The 23,823-nt window shown below is 39.6% G+C and overlaps 1 non-coding gene across 1 annotated transcript; it reads right to left on the reverse strand.

The window, feature by feature from the left end:
* Positions 1 to 9,976: 9,976 nt before the first annotated feature.
* Positions 9,977 to 10,082, reverse strand: LOC132634489 (small nucleolar RNA R71). Its single transcript, XR_009580208.1, has one exon. It is a non-coding gene; the product is annotated as a small nucleolar RNA R71 (small nucleolar RNA).
* Positions 10,083 to 23,823: the final 13,741 nt, after the last annotated feature.

Here is a 23,823-nt window from a genome sequence, read left to right on the forward strand (position 1 = left end):
AGGTGTCCGTATCATAAATGCCATACCTTCGATTCATCCTTTCCTTTTAGCAGCAAGAACAATATTCCCCATGGTTGAAACTTCCAGCGGGAACATTTTGTTATGAGTCATGTTGATACTAATCAATGTATGGCATGAAATCTTATCTTTGATAACACATGAATAATTATCAAATAATATCGAATATCCACTAGCCATTAATTGTCCAACACTTAGCAAATTATACCCCAAATCAGGTACAAACTGAACATTATGCAGAAGCTTAACCTTACTATGGGTTGTTTCTGTCACACCCCAATTCCACTAGGGTGTGATGGGCACCCGGCCCCATATCCGAAGCCGAGCGAACCCACAGACCTTTAGGACGTACAAAATCTTATTAGGCTTTTAAATCAAATAAAATAAAATACACAATAAACTCTCGAATTATTTTTATCGGATGTTTTCCAAATCAAACAGAATCTATGATCATACAGAATTTAAGGCATAATATAGAAGGACATATCGGCTGATGAAGCCGCATACACAGCTGACATACTATACCCACGACTCTGTCTGCAAAGTCTCTAACATAAATCCAGAAATCATAACGTACAAACTCAGACTCGGCAACATTCCGGGAGAAAATGGAGCCTGCCAACTCCGCTGGAACATCTTTTGTAATGACTTCAACTCATCTGGGTGTACCTGCGCGGCATGTATCGCAGCCCCCGAAGAACAGAGGGTCAGTACGAAATATGTACTGAGCATGTAAAGCATAAAGTACAATAAACAGAATCATAACCAGGTCCAGAAATCCAGAAATATAATAGATGAAAGCATATCGAAATCGGAGGTACCGAAGTATAACAGACAGTATCATGATCAGGATCGGGAGTACGGACATACAACAGAAGGAATCATAATCAGAGTCAGAAGTACAGAAAGTAAGTACAATAACCGGAATATCAAAGTGCTTACTCATAAAGCAGAGATAATGCACGTCAGAACATATGCCATATCCGGTCCCCATTATGGGACTCGGTGAACAGACGTGGTCGCCACCCCGACACTGGCGCCACAACACATCATACTCCGGATTAGGAAATAGCTCCGTAACATATCATATCATATCATATCATATCAGAGTGTGCACATATCATAGCATATCAGATGGCCATATCATATCATATCATAGCATAGCATATCAGAATAAGCGTACATGGCACAGCATACTCCACAACCCATGTACACATATACCTGCCCCCTCACATCGAGGCACGGCGAACAATGCAGTGGAATACGCGTGATAACATATCCTGGCCCGGGCTCAGTGAAGGAAGCATTGAGGCATCCACGAGTAGAGTAGTGAGAAACTATATGCATCACAAAATATTTACAAAGACTCGACAGAATAATCCGAATGACAGGTCATTTAGGAAAGGAATCAGACGATAGTCATCGCACGTACCTTTCGGATGTCGCGGGGGATTATATCAAATTAAAGCTTTTGGGATTGTTTGAACATATCAAAATATAAAACATTTACAGAATCTCGATAGCATAACTCAGATGGAAAATCATATACATATATATATAAAGATTGAGCGACGATCATAATGTATGTCTTTCGGAGGCCACAATGGTTTATATCAACATAATCCTTCTGAAATCGTTTTCATATTTCAAAACATATTGTGAGACCTCATAAGATATTTGAAACGACCGTCATATAGTAGTTAGAAGAGTAGCCAAGAGTTTCCCTTGAATGTTTCTCAAAAATAAGTCGAACGGAATAATAAAGACAAATTCGGGAAAAGTGGGCCCACCTCAGGTCAAGTGAGGTGGTGTAACATATTACGTACGTTAGACTTCATGACATCACCCATAAGGGTTTTAGGATAATCGGGTCCTACTTGTGCAAGTTCTAGACATTTAGACCATTTTTCCAACTATTTATAGAATATTTAATTCAAATCTACTGAATGAAAAAGAAGCAAATTTAAGCACAGATTTTGAAGAGTAGAGTCATCCCCGAGGCTCGTATCCAAATCTATTACATCTAGGACATGCCAAGAGAAGGAAATGTAAAGCTTTACATACCTTATTCGCTCCTTACGCCTCTCCAAATTCAAATCCCGTTTCGTCCAAAATCTACATTTGGTCACATTTACCAAATATAAATCATAAGGTTTAAAAGTTCAATCTTAACCAATACTTGTCTACAGAAATTTGGGCAGCATCTCCCCTATAAATTCAACATCCCCGAGAATCTAACTCGGCCCATTTAACAACAACAAATCCGAGAATGGAACTCGGCCACATTATCAACAACAAAACCAACAATCACATCTCCAACTTCAACAATTTATTCAAAATACAATCCAACATTAGTAGCTCCTTTTACACAATCCAACAACATTTCATTTATATTTAATTCACAATTGTTCACACATTCAAATACTAATCCGAAACCATTCAACAATATTCAAGAACACTTCAACAACCCGCACAATATCTCAAACGGCCAAACCAACATACTACCCAAAATCTTCCAAACTCAACAAAAACAATGACAACACATTTTCTCTCTTCCAACTTCATGAATTACACCAACAATTCACACTAACAACATTATCTTCCTACAATTATAAGAAACCATATTAATATCATGTTAACTTCTTACATAATCCGCAAATGCTTACAACTTTATTTCAAGCCATTAAATCTTCATTTAACAACATCACAACACAACAACAATCAAAATACAAAATAAAATTATCTCACCATACCCCACCAAAACAGCCCCCCTCTATACGGCTACCACATCAACACCGACAAATGAATTTATATCGCCATTTCTTCCGTTCTAATCCGTTAAATCTTTAAATAAATTTGTTAACAATGAAAAGGAACCTTCGTATTACCTTAAGTAGGCAGCCACCACGTTATCACTCTCCTCCTTGGTTGATTTTTAGCTCAAATTGAAGACAACGCGACGTACAACACTTTTCTCTTCATGGGCTTCGGAATTCGGGGCTCGGATTTTGATCAAAAATTGATTTTTCTCTCTAGGATATTTTCTCTCTTTTCTTCCAGAAATTTCTGGGTGTTTAGGTGTGAAAAATGAGGGGGTAAAGGCTGAAATGTTACTTAAATAACATGGGTCATGGGCCTAACCCGGTTGGGCCCGAGTTGGGCCTAGCCTACTGACCTTTCGACCTTAAAACGTCCATATCTTCTTGTACCGACGTCACCTGCGAACCCACGAACTATGGTTTGAAAGCTACTTCAATTATCTACAACTTCTATTTCTTGGTATTTTTCTAAATTCCAAACCTATAATACCGTTTTTTCCCCTCAAATTCACATCACCCGAAAACGTTTTCTTAAAAATATTCGTTTGAAGGACTTCCACTTTGATTTGGCCCAAGGGTCCTTAATGAGTTGTGTTTAACTTTACATATGTGATTCATATAACTTGTCACATGTTCCAAAAAAAATATTGACGTGTGGGCCCCACCTCAGCTTACAAATAATCCGACGTTAAAAAAAATACGGGATATAACAGTTTCAATGCTTACTGTGCCTCTACCTTCAACTTGAATTTCTTTGCCATCTCCAAACTGCACTTTCATCTTGTGTGTCTCATCAAGCTCAGTAAAAATAGCTTTGGTGCCCGTCATATGATTTGAACATCCACAATCTATAAACCATACATCGCTTGACTTATAATTAGTATTAGAATGAGCCATAAAAAGCTTACTTTCATCTCCATTTTCTGCAGTAAAATTAACTTGCTGGTCTTTATACCAACAATCAGCTTTTATATGCCCATATCTATGGCAGTGGTGGCATTGAATATAACTCTTGTTGCTTCTCTGTTCACCAGACTGCCATTGCCCGTCAAAGCGACCTCTGCCTCGTCCATTGCCTTTTCCATTACCACGACCACGACCACGAAATACTCCACGGCCTCTACCTGTTGGACGTTCACTTTCTGCATTTTTTATGGCTGCCTCTTTCACTTGAAAAGCCTTTTCTTCATTCTTTTCAAGTGATCGAGTAATTCTTGCCTCATGTGCTTGCAAAGACCCCATTAATTGATCAAAGGAAAAAAATTGATAAATCCTTAGATTCTTCTATCGCAGCAACTACATGATCAAATTTTGGAGTCAAGCTTCGTAATACCTTTTCAACAATGGTCTGATCAGTAACCTTCTCGCCATAGGATCGCATCTGACTGACAATTGTCGTTGCTCTTGACAAAAAATCAGCAATGGATTCTCCACTTTTCAACATCAAGGTTTTGAAAGTCACGCCGAAGTGATTGCAGTCTCACCACGATGACCTTTGAATCACCTTGAAACTCTTTCTGCAGAATGGACCATGCCTGCTTTGATGTGGTTGCTGCAGCGATCCGTGAAAAGACGCTATCATGGACAGCCTGTTGGATAATCACCAGCGCCTTAGCATCTTTTTTCTTGTTGTCTCGCAGTCTGGTTTCTTCGTCAGGATCTACAAATCCACGCTCTACCAAGTCCCAAAGATCTTGAGATTTGAGTAGAGTTTTCATACGAATACTCCAGAATTCGTAGTTTTCTCCCTTGAACACGGGAATAAGTGGTTGTGCCGCACTCAATGAATTGTCGTTAGACGCCATAGCCCTGATACCAAATATGTTGGAGAAAATAGACAACAAACTTAAAAACAAATGCTCAAAGTTAAGAATACTGAATATGTGTTGGAAGCTTGTTTTTCTGTGTATTAAATCAAAGCAAAGTACAACCTTTATATAGGCTTACAAATAAACTAACTACTAATCCACTAAGTTGATCACTACTACCACTAACTAAGCAACAACTATCCACTATCAGTAAACTAGAAAAGTGCACCATTACTGCTAATTGTCAAGGAATATAGGACACTACTAACAGATTCAATTTGACTAAGTCATACTTTGAATCAGTCTTCAATACAGTTTTGGTCGGCAATGGAGTCCAAATTTTGTGCTTATATTGAAAAATGAGCTATTATATTGTTTAGGAGTTCAATCACTGTTTTCAAATCTTTATTAAAGGAAAAAGGATTACAATAGGAACTTTCCGCCGGTAATTTTGGCCAATTTTCATTAAATACATATAATTTTCAGGCCAATTTGAAAGAAAAATTATCAAAATGACTTTTTATAAAAACTAGTGAAAGGTGAGTAATTTTATGATAAGAATATATAGTTTGATCATTTCTTTTTACAATAATACTATAACCTTATGTAAAATTAAACCTCCAAAATCATATAAGTAGAAATTCTCCCTATAAAAATAGTTAAGAAAAAAATAGTATATTTTTATTAAAGGATGTCGACCCTCTAGCTGGCGTTTCGAAGTACGATATCTCAACTGCTTTTGGAATTTGATTTTCATTCTTCTTTTTATATATAAACTTAAAAGCGGGCAATATATCCCACAATCATAATTTAATCATCATTAAGTGGTGAAAAAGCATATATACCTTACAACGAAAGGAAAGCATTACGCTAGATCCCATTCTACATCAATGTGGGACAAACTCAATGGCTTATCTCAATGAGATTGCGTTACCGTTGCATCAGAATTCACAGCAATATGTACAGTGTCAGTCGAGAACAAAATTTAAATTTAATTGATTTTATTACATCATTTTGATACTAGTAAGAAACTATTAAAACTTCAGATAATTTGGTTCGCTAGTTTGAAGTGGTTTGCTGTTAGATACAGTAGAATTTCACCTCGTTATTTAATTTGAAATTCTACCCAAAGTAAATGAAACATTTGAATAAATTTAAATAGATGGTGTATAAAGGCCCATCATACTATCTCTCGAAATAAATTTAGCTTTATAAAAGTTAAGAATTGTATAACATAGCTCCTATTATTTAAAGGAAATTGCTTGTTAGTGAATTGTTTTTATAATTCATTTATTCTTGCTGGTATATATTTCGATTATATAATTATGTGAATTATATTTCTCAATAACATATATTGTACAAAATTGTGCTCTGTAATTTTTTAAACAAAAACAGATGAAATTTTTTCTTAGTCCACCTAGTAATCATGTAAAAGTCCCTTCACTCTTCAAGTGAACGTGATACGTGGTGGTAGCATGGGGCAAGCAGCAGCTTATCATTACAGTACGCTATGGACCACAAGTTATGGGCCAAGAAATTTTACTGAACTAGCCCACGTGAGTGCTATAATTGCATTTTTAATCATTTGACGCTTTTAAGATTTTGTCCATTCCACGTGTTTTTTCACCTGACTATGGTAATCTCTCTCTCTATTTTTTATCTTTAGAGACGGAACTTTTGTGTTCTATCTCACCTATTTCCTGCTCGGAATCAGAAGAAGTATGGCGTAAATAGCAAGACCAATAAGTATGGTCCTGAAAAACAAACAACAGATGTATGTTCCCTCCCAATTATTTGAATTGGTCCACGTGTTTTTTCACCTGACTATGGTAATCTCTCTCTCTATTTTTTATCTTTAGAGACGGAACTTTTGTGTTCTATCTCACCTATTTCCTGCTCGGAATCAGAAGAAGTATGGCGTAAATAGCAAGACCAATAAGTATGGTCCTGAAAAACAAACAACAGGTGTATGTTCCCTCCCAATTATTTGAATTGGTTAGTATATTACTCTCACCGTTCACTTTTACTTGTTCACTATGTACTTTGCACACCCTTTAAGAAATAAGAAATGAAGTGCGTAATTTATCATAATATCCATATTAATTGGTGCATATTTTTAATGAATTTGAAAGATGATTTGAAATGAGTAATTAATACTATGAGTAAAACAGAAAAAAAAATTGCCTTCTCTTAATATGTTAAAAGTTACAAGTAAAAGTGAAAATATATTTTTAGAATACTGGACAAGTAAAAGTGAACGGAAGGAGTATTATTATTATTATCATTATTATTTCTGCTACTCTGAATTTACTCTTCTTACTTTTATGAATTGTCTTAAATTTTCTCCACTTCTCCAAATTTGTTGTCTCTACACTTCACGATTCTTTTCATTATTTTAATGTAAAAACCGTAACAACAAAATATTAAATATCAAGAAGTCAACTTTGTTTCACAGTTGAGATCAATTTTCTGATTTTATTAAATCTTGAAATCCTTTCTTAATAGTCATATTCAAACCAAATAGGGCACCTGAACAAATAAAGAAGTATCTCAAGAGTTAGATGTATTTGTTGATAGTGTTTTTCTATTGTTCTATCATTTTACAGGAACCTATGTTTTCTTGTACTTTCATGTAATGGGAAAAATAATAATTCATATAGCCACTTTTTAGTCTATGTGAGTAAAAATAGTCATTATCCTGCCATTTCAACTTTTACAAGCGAAATTTTAGTATACTATCATGGAATTTCACTTGAACTTAAAACTTCAAAATAATGATTAATTTTAGATTGGAGGAACGAAAAGTGGTTAGCACGTGCTATTAATGTAATTCTAATTTAATGCCAAAAATTAGTCAACTAATGCAGTAATCTTGAGCATGACGAATTAGTCAATTAATCTTATACTTTGTGACTCAAGAAAGTTCCATATGATCCGGGAGAATCAAGAGTGATTAAAAGAGGAATCAAGAGTGATTAAAAGAGCTTTGCTATAAGATAAAAGAAGCCAAACAATGATCATTCATCACACAGGAACACTAATCTTTTTCTTTTGTTTGACAGAAATGTGAAGACTAAGAGCCCGTTTGGATTGACTTATAAGTTGCTTATAAGCTGTTTTCAGCTTTTTTGAATGTTTGGCTGGCCAGTTTAAAAGCTATTTTGTACTTAAAATAAGCCAAAAAAATTATTGGGCCCGTTTGGCTTAGCTTATCTAAAGTAGCTTATAAGCTAAAAACAACATATAAGCCAAAAAAAATAAGTGGGGCTACACTAATTTTTTTTTTTTTGGCTTAATGATGTGCCGTGAATTTCGGCACATTTTATGTTTTTTTCACTAGAAGTGTTGCTTGTTTTTAAGCGTTTTTACATCGTTTCTTATGTTATTTTGGTGTTTTGTAAGGCTGGTTGACTAAGAAACGGAAATGATAAGAAATGCTGAAAAACGGACAACTTGGAGCAAAAGGACGGTCCGTAACTCGAGTTACAGACCGTAACGTGATCCGTACCAGAGAGGAAGATCCAGATACGTGCCGCTATAAAGGACGGTCCGTAACTCATGTTACGGGCTGTAACGTGTACCGTAAGCTGAAGGAAATTTCCAGTAAGAAGCCTAAGTAGTGTCATATGTTACGCCCAGAAGGACGGTCCGTAACGCAGGTTACGGGGCGTAACATCATGGCGTAATGCATTGACCACTGAACACTGAAGCCATGATCCGCTGGAAGATACGGACCGTAACTTGTGTTACGGTCCGTCGCAAGAAGCCGTAATGGTTTACCTATATCAAGCTGACAAAGGACGGAACCAAAGGACGGACGGTAACCTGTGTTACGGTCCGTAACGATGCCGCGAAAGGGTGTTTTTGTCCAAAACTTTGGCGCGATTTTTGGCCCTATAAATACTTAAAGTTAGGTTTTTAACATTCATTATGATTTTTTTGGAGCATTAAACTTTAAGCCTTGGATATTTGTGAAGTGGTTGGAGCATTTAAAGCACCAACTTCACATTCATTCCATATTGTATTAGCATTGTAAGTATATTATGTTAACTTTTAAGTTTTCTTTGTTAATCAAAATGATGAGTAGCTAATTTTAATTCTAAGGTTGTGGATCCCATGATGGGTATTATGTGAAGGGGTTTCTACTATTGATATATGCATAATGGTTGTCGGTATTTATTCTATCTTTGTGCGTTAGCGTTAGGTAATGATCGCAAGCATTAACCTAAGCCATTATACTAACTTTTCTTGGGAAAGAGAGTTGGTATTGGTAAGATTAAATAACAATGACTCGGGGCGTTAACCCTCGTTTAATAGACTAACTTAGGGATAAGAACAAGTCTAATTGGCATTATTGGTCGCTTTTCGAGTTCAACTCTTTTACATTTGGAAAAATCATAAAGAGGAAATACGGCCTAACTGTTGGGAAACATTAGGAAGTCTTTAAGAGATCAAGTGCATACTCTTAGAACAACCATTAGAAGTATATCACATTGAAACCTGAAGCATAATATCTAATGAAAGTGGGGAACACAACCTTAGAGCTCTCGCATTAAGTACAATTCAAGTCAAAGTATTCAATTCCATTACACAACAAATATTTCAAACTATTCGGAATAGGATTAAAGCCTTTAAAGACTAGTATCGTATACAATTAGTACCCTTTTCTCTCCATATTCCCTGTGGGATTCGACCCCAACCTTGTTTGGATTATTATATTTGACAACGATCACTTTATGCCACTAATAGGTGTAATTTGAGCGTATCAAATTTTGGCGCTATTGCCGGGGAATACGGTTTTGAAATTACTGATTGTTGCGTACTCTTCTTTAAAACTTTTTCTATTCCATCACACCTTGTTTGTTGTTGTGGTGAACCAGGTGAACATGGCAGGAAGACAGAATCGAAATCAAGGAAACCAAGGTGGACTCCAAGTGAACCCACCTGCACCAGAAGAGGATGAAGATGAGAATATATTTACGGAATTCATCAATGAAGCTGATTATGCTTCTGCTGTGGTCCCTCCTAGGACTGGAAATGTTACTTTCAAAATTGATAGTTCTATCTATCAGCTGCTGAAACTTGAAGGTTATTTCCGAAATTCTTCGGAGGATTGTCCACTCCGACATTTGAAGAACTTCCTGCACGTGTGTGCTCAACAATCCCAAGGTGCTGTTTCTGCTGATGCATTTCGGTTACGAGTCTTCAAATATTCCTTGGCTGGCTAAGCAAGGGAATGGTATGAAAAGCTTCCCAGCAATTCTATTCATACCTGGAGCGAGCTAGCCAATACATTTCTGATGAAGTGGTTCCCACCGAGCAAAAAGGCTGAACTTCGAGATAAGATCTTTGAGTTCAAACAGCTCCCGGGGGAACAATTATATTCGGCATGGGAGCGGTTCAAGTACTATCTAGCTCAATCTCCAACTCACGGGTTTCCGGATGCTATTCTCACCAAGAAATTCTACAAGGGCTTAGATACAATGAATCAGATTGCTGTCAATACTGCCGCGGGAGGATGCTTCATGGACAAGTCATTTATTAACATCACCCGTTTGCTTGATAAACTCACCACCCACAATCAAGCTTGGAATTGAACTGATAGTGAGAGTCTCTCTTATGGTAGTCCATCAATAGCTGCTGTTGCAAAAGAAAACCATGAGAGAGATCATGCCTTTGCTCAATTGCAAACCACGGTGGATATATTATCAAAGAAGTTGGCAGAAAAGGATGCACAAGGGGTAAATGTTGTTGAGGAGTTACCACCTCATCCACAGGGGATGTATCAAGTCCCTGAGGGGATGTACCAAGATGGGCAACAACATTATGAAGATGCTAATTATGTTAACAACTCGCAAGGGGGTTATCAAAGGCAAAATTATCAAGGCCCGGGCCATCACCCATGGCAAAAGCCTCAACACCAATTGCAAGGGAACAATTATAGCAGAAATGATCAGGGAAATTCAAATAAAGGGAATTACAATAACAACAATTATGGCAACAAGAACTCTAACCCCTACATTCCAGCAAGGGGGCAAGCATCAAGTTCCCAAAAGTTGAGAGACAATTCAGCTAGCAACTCTCCTAGCAATGTTGCTAATGATTCTGCGGAGCAGAAAAGTATGTTGCAGAAAATGCTAATGAATCAGGACAGAACTGAGAGTACAATACAGGGAATATCTCAGGTTCAACTATCTCATTCAGCTGCCATTCAGAAGCTTGAATCGCAATTCAGAGACCTTTCCAAAGAAGTACATACTCCTCAACGTGGACAATTACCAAGTGATACAGTTCCAAATCCGAAAGGTAGTGGGGTAAACTTTGTGGAGCATGTAGCTGCTATTAGCACCCGAAGTGGAAAAATACTTCAAGGTGCTGATAAAAAAGGTGATTGGTCTAGAGCCAATTGTTGAAAAAGAGGCACAACCTGATGTATCTGATGTTATTGTGGAGGAAGAAACAGAGGAGGAAGTCCCTATTATAGCTGGAGAGGAGCAAAATCTTATTAATCTCAAGGCACACGGAGAAAAACATGAAAAGGGAAAGGCAAAACTTTCTGGCTCTCTACGCCCTTTGACTCAAATGTTCAAATCTTCACCGCCTTTTCCTCAAAGGCTAATGAGGAAAACAGAAGATGACAAGTGTTTGCGATTTTATGATCAACTCAAGCAATTGACGATGAACATTCCTTTCATGGACATTGTCCAAGAAATGACTGGGTTTGCTAAGTATTTGAAGGATCTCTTAACAAAGAAGAAGGAACCATTGAAACACGACACTCTGGGTATCACTCATTGCGTCGGTGCTATTATTTCCACGACCACAGTGCAAAAAAGGGAAAATCCTGGAGCATTCACCATTCCATGCACCATAGGGCAGTAGGATTTTGCCAAGGCATTGTGTGATAACGGGGCTAGCAGAAATCTTATGCCCCTTGAGATTTTCAAGAGATCAGGATTAGTGATACCAAGACCTACTACCATGAGGTTGCAGATGGCTGACAGGTCGATAAAAAGGCCAGTTGGGGTAGTTGATGATGTGCTTGTTCAAATTGGGGAATTCCTACTGCCGACAGATTTCGTGATTCTTGACTGTGCTGTTGATCAAGAAATTCCTATTATTCTGGGGAGACCTTTCCTTCCTACAGGGAGGGCTCTTATGGATTCAGAGAAGAATGAAATGAAGTTCCGGGTTAACGATGAGGAGGTGACTTTTCACGCCAGCAAAGGTATGAAATTTCCTAGTCTTTATCAAAGTATTTCAGTCATTAACTCTTTTGATGTGGTGGATGAAGCGGTAGAATCCAAGATGGAGGAAGAATGCTTGGGTGAAACATTATCGGCCATCTTGATCAATTTTGATGAAGAAGAAATAGAGGGATATATTGAGACGGTGAATTCACTCACCGGTCTGGGGTCTTCCTCTTATGAGCCCAAGAAATTGTCTCTTGATTTAGAGAAGCGAATAACTCCTCCAGCAAAACCGCCAATTATTGAGCCACCGAAGTTGGAGCTCAAGCAACTTCCATCCCATCTTAGATATGAGTATCTTGAAGCAAATGCAACTCTCCTAGTTATTGTGTCATCACTTCTGAATGAGGGCCAAACTCATAGACTCATCGCAGTTTTGAGGAAACATTTGAGAGCTTTGGCTTAGACTATTGCAGACATCTGGGGGAGTCCATCCGGAATTTGTGAGCACCGAATTCAGTTGGAAGAGGAAAGTTCACCTAGTGTTGAGGATCAGAGAAGATTGAATCCACCGATGCAAGAGGTGGTAAAGAAAGAGATTATTAAGTGGCTAGATGCTGGGGTGATTTACCCGATTGCCAACAGTCCATGGGTAGGTCCAGTCCAATGTGTGCCAAAGAAAGGGGGCATCATTGTTGTCCCTAATTCTAAAAATGAGTTGATTCCTACAAGAACTGTCACCGGTTGGAAAGTGTGTATGGACTACAGAAAGCTAAACACTGCATCTTGCAAGGATTATTTCCCGATGCCTTTTATTGATCAAATGCTTGATCTGCTAGCTGGAAGGTTTTATTATTGTTTCTTGGATGGGTACTCAGGTTACAACCAAATCAACATTGCATTGGAGGACCAAGAAAAGACTACTTTCACTTGTCCCTATGGGATATTCGCTTTCAGCCGAATGCCATTTGGTCTTTGCAATGCCCCAGCTACTTTCCAATGATGCATGATGTCCATATTCTCTGACATGGTTGAAAACTTTCTTGAAGTCTTTATGGATGACTTCTCTGTGGTGGGAGATTCATTCGATGAATGTTTAGACCAACTTGATCGGGTGCTACAAAGGTGTGAGGAGACAAACCTAGTTCTCAACTGGGAAAAATGTCATTTTATGGTAAAATAGGGAATTGTCCTTGGCCATAAGATTTCCGAAAGAGGGATTGAGGTTGACCAAGCCAAAATCGATGTGATTTGAAAACTCCCTCCACCCATCTCAGTAAAAGGGGTTCGAAGTTTCTTGGGGCACGCCGGATTCTATAGAAGATTTATCAAAGACTTCTCCAAAATTGCAAATCCAATGTGCAAACTCTTGGAAAAATAGTCCAAATTCAATTTTGATGAGAAGTGCATCAAGGCTTTCGACGAGTTGAAGTTAAAATTGACTTCAGCCCCTATTGTTGTGTCCCCGGATTGGTTGTTGCCCTTTGAATTAATGTGTGATGCCAGTGGTCTTGCAATTGGCGATGTGCTTGTCAACGGCTCAACAAAATCTTACACCCAATTTATTATGCCAGCAAAACACTAAATGGAGCTCAACTGAACTATACAGTAACAGAGTAGGAACTACTTGCTATTGTTTATGCCTTTGAAAATCTTCGGGCTTATTTATTGGGTGCCAAAGTAGTGGTTCACACTGACCATGCTAAAAAGGATGCCAAGCCTCGGTTGATAAGATGGGTGTTGTTGCTACAAGAATTTGACTTTGAAGTCAAAGATCGAAAAGGGTCAGAAAATCAAGTAGCTGACCATCTCTCCAGACTTGATGCACCAAGGAGACCGATTGATGTGTTGGATATTGATGACACTTTTTCGGATGAAAGAGTCTTGGCAGTCTCCAGTGATGTGGCACCATGGTATGCCGATATTGCGAATTATTTGGTAACTGACATTGTTCCGGAAGATTTGAAGGCATATCAAAAGAAGAAATTCTTGAGAGACTGCCGACAGTATTATTGGAATGAGCGTTACTTATTTAGGACTTGTGCAGACAATATGATCAGAAGATGTGTAGTTGAATCTGAGGTGATGGATATTTTGAAGGCTTGTCATGATTCTCCGATTGGTGGACATCACAGTGGAAATAAAACTGCAGCCAAGGTGCTAGAGTGTGGCTACTATTGGCCGGCCATCTATCGTGATGCGAATATGTTGGCATGTTCTTGTGATAAATGTCAGCGCCAGGGCACAATAGGTCGGAAGCATGAAACACCGATGAATTTTGTGCTTGAGGTGGAGCTCTTTGATGTGTGGGGCATTGATTTTATGGGGCCCTTTGTGCGCTCATATGGCCTGAAATATATTCTTGTTGCAGTGGATTATGTATCCAGGTAGGTGGAGGCGGTGGGCTTGCCTAACAATGATGGTAGGAGATTTATTGCCTTTCTAAAAAAGAATATCTTTACTAGATTTGGCACTCCTAGAGCTATTATTAGTGATGGTGGTTCTCATTTCTGCAACAAACCATTCGTTGATCTTCTTGAAAAATATGGCGTGCATCACAGGGTTGCCACTCCATATCATCCTCAGACGAGTGGTCAGGTTGAAGTCTCCAACAGAGAGATAAATAGCATCTTGGCAAAGATTGTCAATGTGAATCGCACTGACTGGTCCAAAAAGTTGGATGATGCTCTATGGGCATATCGCACAGCGTCCAAAACGCCTATTGGGACTTCACTGTATAAGTTGGTATTTGGGAAGGCATGTCATTTTCCTATTAAGCTTGAGCATAAGACCCTTTGGGCATTGAAAAAGCTGAACATGTATTGGCATGAGGCAACAAAGCTGAGGTTGTTTCAAATCAACGAGATGGATGAATTTAGGTACAATGCCTATGAAAGTGCAACACTGTACAAGGAAAAGATGAAATACTATCATGACTCGAAGATCCTCAAAAGGGATTTTCAGCCGAAGGACTTGGTCTTGTTGTACAATTCGCGCCTAAAGTTCTTTCCGGGCAAGGTAAAGTCTCGATGGTACGGTCCGTTTGAAATTGTAAGTGTTTCCCCAAATGGAAGTGTCATTGAGGTGAAAATCGAAGATGGCACTCGGACTTTTAAAGTGAATGCACAAAGAGTGATACACTACCATTGGTGCATTGATGATGGTAAAGTGGTTGATCGGTATCGTTTAAAATACGGTTCCTGAACTGGAAATTGAGGTATCACGTCGAGCCGTGACGTTAAACCAAGTGCTGTGTGGGAGGCAACCCACATTTACGGTCCGTCGGCTGTATTGCCATGTCATTAATGAAAAATGAAAACGGGGTCGTTTGATTCACCATAACACGAGTTACGTCTCGTGCCTTGTGTTACGGTCCGTAACTCGAAGCGTAACGGTCGGGCATGTTTAAATACATCACCCGACGGTTACACTTCAAATTCAAACGGCACCTTCCTTCTTTTTAACTTCCCCTCTCCCTCATAACCTCTTCATCCTCTCTTCATCTCCCCCTCACCATCTCTCCACCATTACCTTACCATAGTTGTTGTTTTTCTCGTCAAAGTCTATCGCTGTTTTGGTTTAGTCCCAAGTTTTCATTCAAGCATCGTCCACGATCAGGTATGACAATGTGTTGACTCTCTCTAGTCTTTCATCTATCGATAGGATTGGTATGATATTCCAAGATTAAATTTGTATACCATGCCATGTAGTTATGATTTTGAATGATTTGGAATCCCCATTGAATAATTGTGCGGGATTTAACAATGGTGGGGGGTTGGGTTTGGTATGATTGCTGTTTGAGAGACTCGTGGGCACAAGGAAATTGTCTCCCACTGAGTCGAGGGCATCCCGATTGAAAGTTTCATTTGTGAAACTACTAAATTGGTTTGCCCGCCAACTGTTCGATAAAAGGTTTTAAAGAAAACTTGGATAAAACCGGGTGAAGTCTGAGTAACTCGAGAAATGTGAGGGGATCAACTGGTGTTTTACACCATACCCCAAGGAGCATAAAGTTGAAAATCTTGGCCTCGTGCTTAAACGGGAAAATTTGGCTATGTTGAGCATCTGTGAAATGTTGCCCGACGTTCAGTGTTCCGGGTCGTAACGTGTGTTACGGACCGTAACACCCCATCGTAACACTTATGATTTCCATGAAAACTTTCTGAAAATTTGAGTGACGTTACGGTAAGGTGTTACGGACCGTAACACGGTTGACGGACCGTAACATCATACCGTAACACCTATGATTTCCCCAAAACTTTGTGGAAATTTGAGTCAGGTTACGGTCAGGTGTTACGGACCGTAACAAGTTTGACGGTCCGTAACATCATACCGTAACAACTATGATTTCCAGAAAACTTTCTAGAAATTTGGGTCACGTTACGGTTAGCTGTTACAGACCGTAACACGAATGACGGTCCGTCGAACGTGTTACGTTTCCTGTGTTATAAATGAACAAAATGAGTTACGGTTGAAGATACGGCCCGTAACACCATCGACGGTCTGTCGACCGTGTTACGGTGCATGAGTTAATTGAAGTCCTGAACTTCAACCAGTAAGTTGTATAATTGAAAAGCTTTTTATGTATCACAGCTAACTTTGCCTTCAACAGGTATGGGTAACCCAAGGCAAGGAAATAAGTTGCACCCAAGGTTGTCGGCAGAGGAAAAGGTCACGATGCGAGCAAAGTAACCTCACGGTTGCACGATTAAGATCAACTCAAAGACACAAGGGCTACAAAGAAGCCCGCTGCACCTAGTAGGCCAGCCTCACCATCCGAAAGTTCCTCCTCGTCTGATGTGGAGAGTTTTCTAGTTCGTCGAGCCATAGTAGACCTAAGGAGGGTCTCACACCACCACACCAGCCTCAACCACCCATTAGACAGCCAACTGCGGAGGAGCGTGAACAAGAGCGCGAGCGGGAAAGAAGAGAGACTAACATCCGGATGAGGGCTGTGTATCAGCAGGACCTCCAGTTTTCTATGGAGGGATCTGAAGAATTGTACAACAAAGGGTGTGAGCTAGCAAAGCATGAGGGGCAGGGCCCGAAGAGAAGTATTTTTTAGGAACGAAACGTCAGCTTCGATGGTCTCGATGGATATCTGGGCATCCGTGACACTCTCCGCTTCCACAAGTTTGAGTTTTTGAAAAACCCTGTGGGGTCCTACATCCCGGCTCTTGTTTGGGAATTCTACGCTTCTTATGGGGCTGCTGTATTCAAAGCACAGAAAAAGGGCAGCGCGCAACTCAAGTGTCGGCCATGAATGAGGGAGTAATGCGCAAAAAGAAAATTGATGTTTTCCCCGTTGGCCATCAATAAAGTAATATTCGGGGAGGATTATATTGCGCCTACAGCGGCGGAAGAAGGAGAGTTTGTCTACAAAATTGCATAGAAAGATATAATCTCAATCAGAAAATGGGTGGCCTCAGTGATTGCACGGTTGGCAGATCCCGAATGGGCAATAGTGCCAAAGTTGACAGCCACTACGAGGATTTGGAAAAACACCCTCACACCTGAGGCAATGTTTTGGTGGCAGATTATTCTGTTCTGCATCCGTCCTACCTAGGCAGATAATTATTTGACCCCGGACAGAGTTGTTCTTGTGGCTGCCCTTATGTCGAGGTATAAGATCAACATCAGAAGACTGGTAGCCGCAGATCTCCGGGAGAAAGCCACACAACCAGCCACTTCCCTGATTCATCCATGTTTGCTCACGTTCTTATGCCTGCGCGAGGAACCAGAACCCCTCCCCTTTATCGACCACAGTGTGATCGCCAGGAGTATCTATGACATCACAAAGGGCAGAGATGATATGTTGGGCCAAGGTGCAATGTCATCTGCCTCGTCTTCTGATGTGTCGGAGGGGCCAACGAGATCAGATGTTCTACCCTTAACTATCATGGGTTCTGAGGCAACTGCTGCTAGTCAGCCCACAGATTCTGAGGCTCTACTGGCTGAATATGCTCCACAGCCTATGCCAGCTCCAGCTCCACCTACTTCGGGAGGTCCTACCTCTTCCACTGGAGCGAGCCCAGTATCGGCTCAGCCCATACCGGGAGTCCCACCTGAACCTGCGAGAAAGATGATTTTCAACCGAGAGAATTTGGGGGCAGTGGTTCTGCAAACAGATAGAACAGATAGGCAGGTTAAGCAGCTCATGACCGAGCTGAAATTGTACACAAAAAGGCTATTGATGCAGCGTTAAGGCCGATAAGAGAACAGGTGGATGATGACCACCTACAGATCCACTCTCGGATAGATGGTATTGAGAACAGAATGACGGAGCTGACTAAGACACACCCCGCTGTGGAATTGGGGACTGTTCAGAGTGAGTTGCGGACACTAAAGGATGATGTGCAGAAATTGAAGGCACAAGAAGTGGATGTTGTGACGGACCAGATTTCAAAAGTACACACAGAGTTGGTATAGAGCTTATATCAGCCGGTTCAGAGTCTACTTGGGGATGATGATATCGAGAAAACGGTTGATGAGGAGCAAGAGGGGGAGTTAGAAGAGGATACCCACTCTTTGGCTAAAGAGAAGCGCAAGAGAGTTACGCTAGATGAGGAAAACCTTGATCCTATTCTCAAGAGTCTTGATCCGTTTGATGCCTTGCGCCCACAGAATGAGGAGGAGGAGCGGCGAACATTGAAGAAGATCCGACATGAGTCCCGGCTGAGTTCTGACACCACTGGAGCGACTTCTAGCTCAGCTCATCCCATTGAGCCGGCTCACCATACTTCTGCTCCACCCACTGAGACTGGGACTTCTAGTGTTGGCAAGCCCGATACCACCACTGCTCTTACCTCCGAGGTTATCCAACCTCATGATGCTGCAGCAGAGCCAAGCGCCTAGTGCGCTCTAAGGTGGCCCTACATTCTATTGATGGATTATATAGATGCCTTGAGGGTAATGCATGTTTTTAAGTTGGGGGTGTAGGGTACTTGCTGGTATTGTTGGTATTGTTTTGGTATCGGATATTGTTTGGTATTGTTTTTGTTTTTGTTGGTATTGTTTTTATCTTAAATTTTGATATTAAGTATGTGTTTAGGTCCCTCTTCGGTTGTTCTTTGCCATGTGTTCTTTTCCCGAAGAGTGTTATTTTATGTTGAACCTGGCATGTTTAGGATGTTTAGTTAAAAGTAAAGTAAGGATGACTTAAGTGGTGGTGGTCCGTGTTTTCTGGCATATCTAAAAGTGTTTTACGAGTCAATGATATCCCTCCGAAAAATAATTTGTGATGTACATCAAAAATGGGTTGTTGATATTGACATGTATGGTTCTTTTAATGACATTGCTAATAAAGGGAGTCCATGTGTGTGAAATCTTCAAACGGAAGTCAAGTCAGAGTATTAAAACAATCCTTATGCCATTGTGTTGTGAGTTCTTAGTTTCTATGTGTGTATGATGCTTGTAATCTAGAACTTGCCCGGTTGGTCGTGTATGAATTCGAATGAGAGTTTGATTGTGAAGTGATCTTAGGCTTTCTTTGTATAGACTCCAGATCCTGGTTATCTTAAATGAGCCTAGCCTGTACAGAAAATGATCCCTAGTCTCCCATTTTGAGCCTATAGACTTTTTCTTTGATTAGCCGTTAACTAACCTACACCCCTTCTGTGAATAAACCCATTTGGCACCAAGTCCCTCCTTGACACTAAAGAATGACAAAAGAGGCTAAAAGCCTAAGTTGGGGGTGATAAGCGAAAGATGCGGAAAATGAGGCTAAAAGCCTAAGTTGGGGGTGATTAGTGAAAGATGCGGAAAATGAGGCCAAAGGCCTGTTGGGGGTGATCATGAGTATTGCGGGGCATGATTCGGTGTATAATAAAAAAATGGTGTATATATATATATATATATAGATATATAAGTTCTAAATAAATCCACGTCGGAGCTGTAGGGTCAGAAATAAAAGGAAGAAAGGTGAATGAAGTCAAAATGAAGTGTCAAGGAGGGTGAGTCGCCACTATCCAAATACTTATCCTACCCGTCCCTAAGCCAATGTTACAAGCCTCAAAAGTCCTAATGTGATCACAGTCGAACTGTTCAAAGTTGAAGGCGTGAAAAATAAAGGCAAGCCTATGGTATGTGCAAGTATGGTATGCAAATTTCTTTGTGAGTGTGAGTGTCCTTCTGTCTCTTTAGTCTCTTGTCCCATTTATTTTGTAAATGTGTGTTGGGACATTCTTTGGTCTATGTGAGGGCGTAAGGATTGTAGATTGCGAAGTAACTGGCTTTCCGGAAGTTGAAGTTCATGTGCATAGAGACTCCCATACTATGATTGTGTCATTAATTGAGGCTACATAGTGAATGGAAATTGTTCTAAAATGTGCGTCTTGTGTCACAAATAGGACGTGGATAGGAGCCCAATATTTTTCTTGGATTGAAGAGTCTGTGTTAAAAACACATGCCAAAACCACCGTAGGCATTCTTATTTGGCTAGATGTCGTGTGTTAGTAGTGAGTCTTGTTTTAGTTGCTTGAGGACAAGCACAATCCTAAGTTGGGGGTGTTGATGTGCCGTGAATTTCGGCTCATTTTATGTCTTTTTCACTAGAAGTGTTGCTTGTTTTTAAGTGTTTTTACATCGTTTCTTATGTTATTTTGGTGTTTTGAAGGGTTGGTTGACTAAGGAACGGAAATGATAAGAAATGCTGAAAAACGGACCACTTGGAGCAAAAGGACGGTCCGTAACTTGAGTTACGGACCGTAACGTGGAAGATCCAGATACGTGCCGCTATAAAGGACGGTCCGTAACTCATGTTACGGGCCGTAACGTGTACCGTAAGCTGAAGGAAATTTCCAGTAAGAAGCCTAAGTAGTGTCATATGTTACGCCCAGAAGGACGGTCCGTAACGCAGGTTACGGGGCGTAACATTATGGCGTAACGCATTGGGCACTGAACACTGAAGCCATGATCCGCTGGAAGATACGGACCGTAACCTGTGTAACGGTCCGTCGCAAGAAGCCGTAATGGTTGACCTATATCAACCTGACAAAGGACGGACCGTAACCTGTGTTACGGTCCGTAACGATGCTGCGAAAGGGTGTTTTTGTCCAGAACTTTGGCGCGATTTTTGGCACTATAAATACTTAAAGTTATGTTTTTAACATTCATTATGATTTTTTTAGAGCATTAAACTTTAAGCCTTGGATATTTGTGAAGTAGTTGGAGCATTTAAAGCACCAACTTCACATTCATTCCATATTGTATTAGCATTGTAAGTATATTATGTTAACTTTTAAGCTTTCTTTGTTAACCAAAATAATGAGTAGCTAATTTTAATTCTAAGGTTGTGGATCCCATGATGGGTATTATGTGAAGGGGTTTCTACTATTGATATATGCATAATGGTTGTTGGTATTTATTCTATCTTTGTGCATTAGCGTTGGGTAATGATTGCAAGCATTAACCTAAGCCATTATACTAACTTTTCTTGGGAAAGAGAGTTGGTATTGGTAAGATTGAATAACAATGACTCGAGGCGTTAACGCTCGTTTAATAGACTAAGTTAGGGATAAGAACAAGTCTAATTGGCATTATTGATCGCTCTTCGATTTCAACTCTTTTACATTTGGAAAAATCATAAAGAGGAAATACGGCCTAACTGTTGGGAAACATTAGGAAGTCTTTAAGAGATCAAGTGCATACTCTTAGAACAACCATTAGAAGTATATCACATTGAAACCTGAAGCATAATATCTAATCAAAGTGGGGAACACAACCTTAGTCGAGCTCTCGCATTAAGTACAATTCAAGTCAAAGTATTCAATTACATTACACAACAAATATTTCAAACTATTCGGAATAGGATTAAAGCCTATAAAGACTAGTATCGTAATCAATTAGTACCCTTTTCTCTCCATATTCCCTGTGGGATTCAACCTCAACCTTGTTTGGGTTATTATATTTGACAACGATCGCTTTATGCCACTAATAGGTGTAATTTGAGCGTATCACTTAACAGCTTATAAGCTGCTTTTTTTAAGCAAATCCAAACAGACTCTAATTAGATAACTCGTCTTGCTAATTGAACTGTTTCGGCCAAATCGGGCATCAGTTTATTTCTACAAGGCCGTGATATAAGTCACAGGCAATTGTTGATAAATAAACATTTTTTTGCGCGGATTGTCCTCCTTTTGGGGTGGTCTTTAATTTTTGTCCCTCAAATTTCTGGTCTTTAATTTTTACACTTCATTTAAAAAAGTGGTTGAAAATACTCCGAGGATCTGGGTTTGAACCCCAGTTCAATAAAAAAAAATCGCAAGGTAAGGCTTTGGGAAAAGTCAGTCTTATGCGGCATAGGTTACCTTAAGGCATAAAAGTTATACCGGATCTGGCAGAACTTTAGTTATGCCTTAAGGCAACCTATGCCGTCTCCGGCAGAGATTGCCTTGGCATAACTAAAACTCTGCCTTATAAGGCAACCTCTACCGGATCTAGCATAACTTTAGTTCTGGCTTAAGGCAACCTATGGCCCATAAGACAGACTTTTTCAAAAGCCTTACCTTGCGGTTTTTTTATTTTTATGCTTGAGCTGGGTTTCGAACCCAGAACCTCAGGGTAGGCGAAGGACAAAAATTAAAGATCACCCCGAATAAGGAGCATTACTGCGAAACTGGCAATTTACATGACTGTCCCTTCACTGGTGGTGGTCTTTAAATTTTGCCCTTCGCTAAAAATTCCTTGATTTCGGGTTGAAACTCCCGCTCAGTCAAAATTTTTTTAAAAATTCGCAAGGTAGAGTTTGGATTCGCAAGGCAGAGTTTTGCCTTCAAATGGCCTGAAGGTAAAATTCTACCTTAAAAACTCTGCCTTGCGAAAATTCCTTCTTTTGTTTACCGAGTTGGGGTTCAAACTCAGAACCTCGGGATATTAAGCGAAGGCCAAAAATTAAAGATCACCAATTTGAAGGACAAAAATTAAAGACCACCTCAAATGAAGGAAATCCACTCAAAAAAAAAAGCAAATTGCCATCAATAAATTGATCTTAAAAGCCCAAATATTGCTTCATTTTTTGCGCGGATTGCCCTTCATTTGGGGTGGTCTTTAGTTTTTACCATTCAAATTGGTAATCTTTAATTTTTACCCTCGTTACCTCAAGGTTGTGGGTTCGAACTCCAGCTCAGGTAATAAAAAAAAAATCGCTAGGCAGAATTTCGCAAGGTAGACTTTGAGCAGAATTTTGCAAATCTGCCCAACAAAATGATGCCTTAAGGCTGAATTTTGGCCGCACAGGCAGAATTTCTGCCCATGCAAATTCTGCCTGAAGGGTAAAATTTAAAGACCACCATTTTGAGGGGTAAAAATTAAAGACCACCCCCAGCGAAAGGTAATCCTGCAAATTGCCCCAAATATTGCACACAACCCAAATATGAAAATTACAGAAGAAATTGCACGGTGTGTTTTTCTAATGGGTTGGTCTTTAATTTTTACTCCTCAGATCGAACTTATGTCTAGCGGGGGCATAAGTTCTTTAAAGGTGCCAGAATGACTTGTGCAATATTATGATGTGAAAATATAAATTTATACCCCGCGAAATGTCATTTGCTTTGAGGGGCAAAAATTAAAGACCAGGACAAAAGAGGGACAAAAGTGCAAATGACCCAAAATTACATGCCTTTACCCTTAACTCTATGGTCGCCAATTTCTGAAATTGTTCAATACCTGGAACCTTACATTTTGTTTTCGTTGGTTGTTTGGTACTCCAAGCATTGCATTTTTTGTAGGAATTTTTACTCATTGTAGCTTCTTTTAAGACCTAATATTAATATTAATTGCCCTTTTATTTAATTATATTTAGTAGCTAATTAACTTTTCTAAATTACAATTGGTAGTTATATCAAAAATACATATTCAAATATATATATCTTTCTTTTTTTCCCAATCACTACTCATTTCAGATTTTTCATTTTCAAAATCCTAAAAAATTTCTCTCCCCTTCTCTCAACCACCACCACCACAGCCGCGCTGCCCCCCTCTCCCTCTGTG

This window comes from Lycium barbarum, chromosome 3, assembly GCF_019175385.1.
Source record: "Lycium barbarum isolate Lr01 chromosome 3, ASM1917538v2, whole genome shotgun sequence".
Lineage (NCBI taxonomy): Eukaryota > Viridiplantae > Streptophyta > Magnoliopsida > Solanales > Solanaceae > Lycium > Lycium barbarum.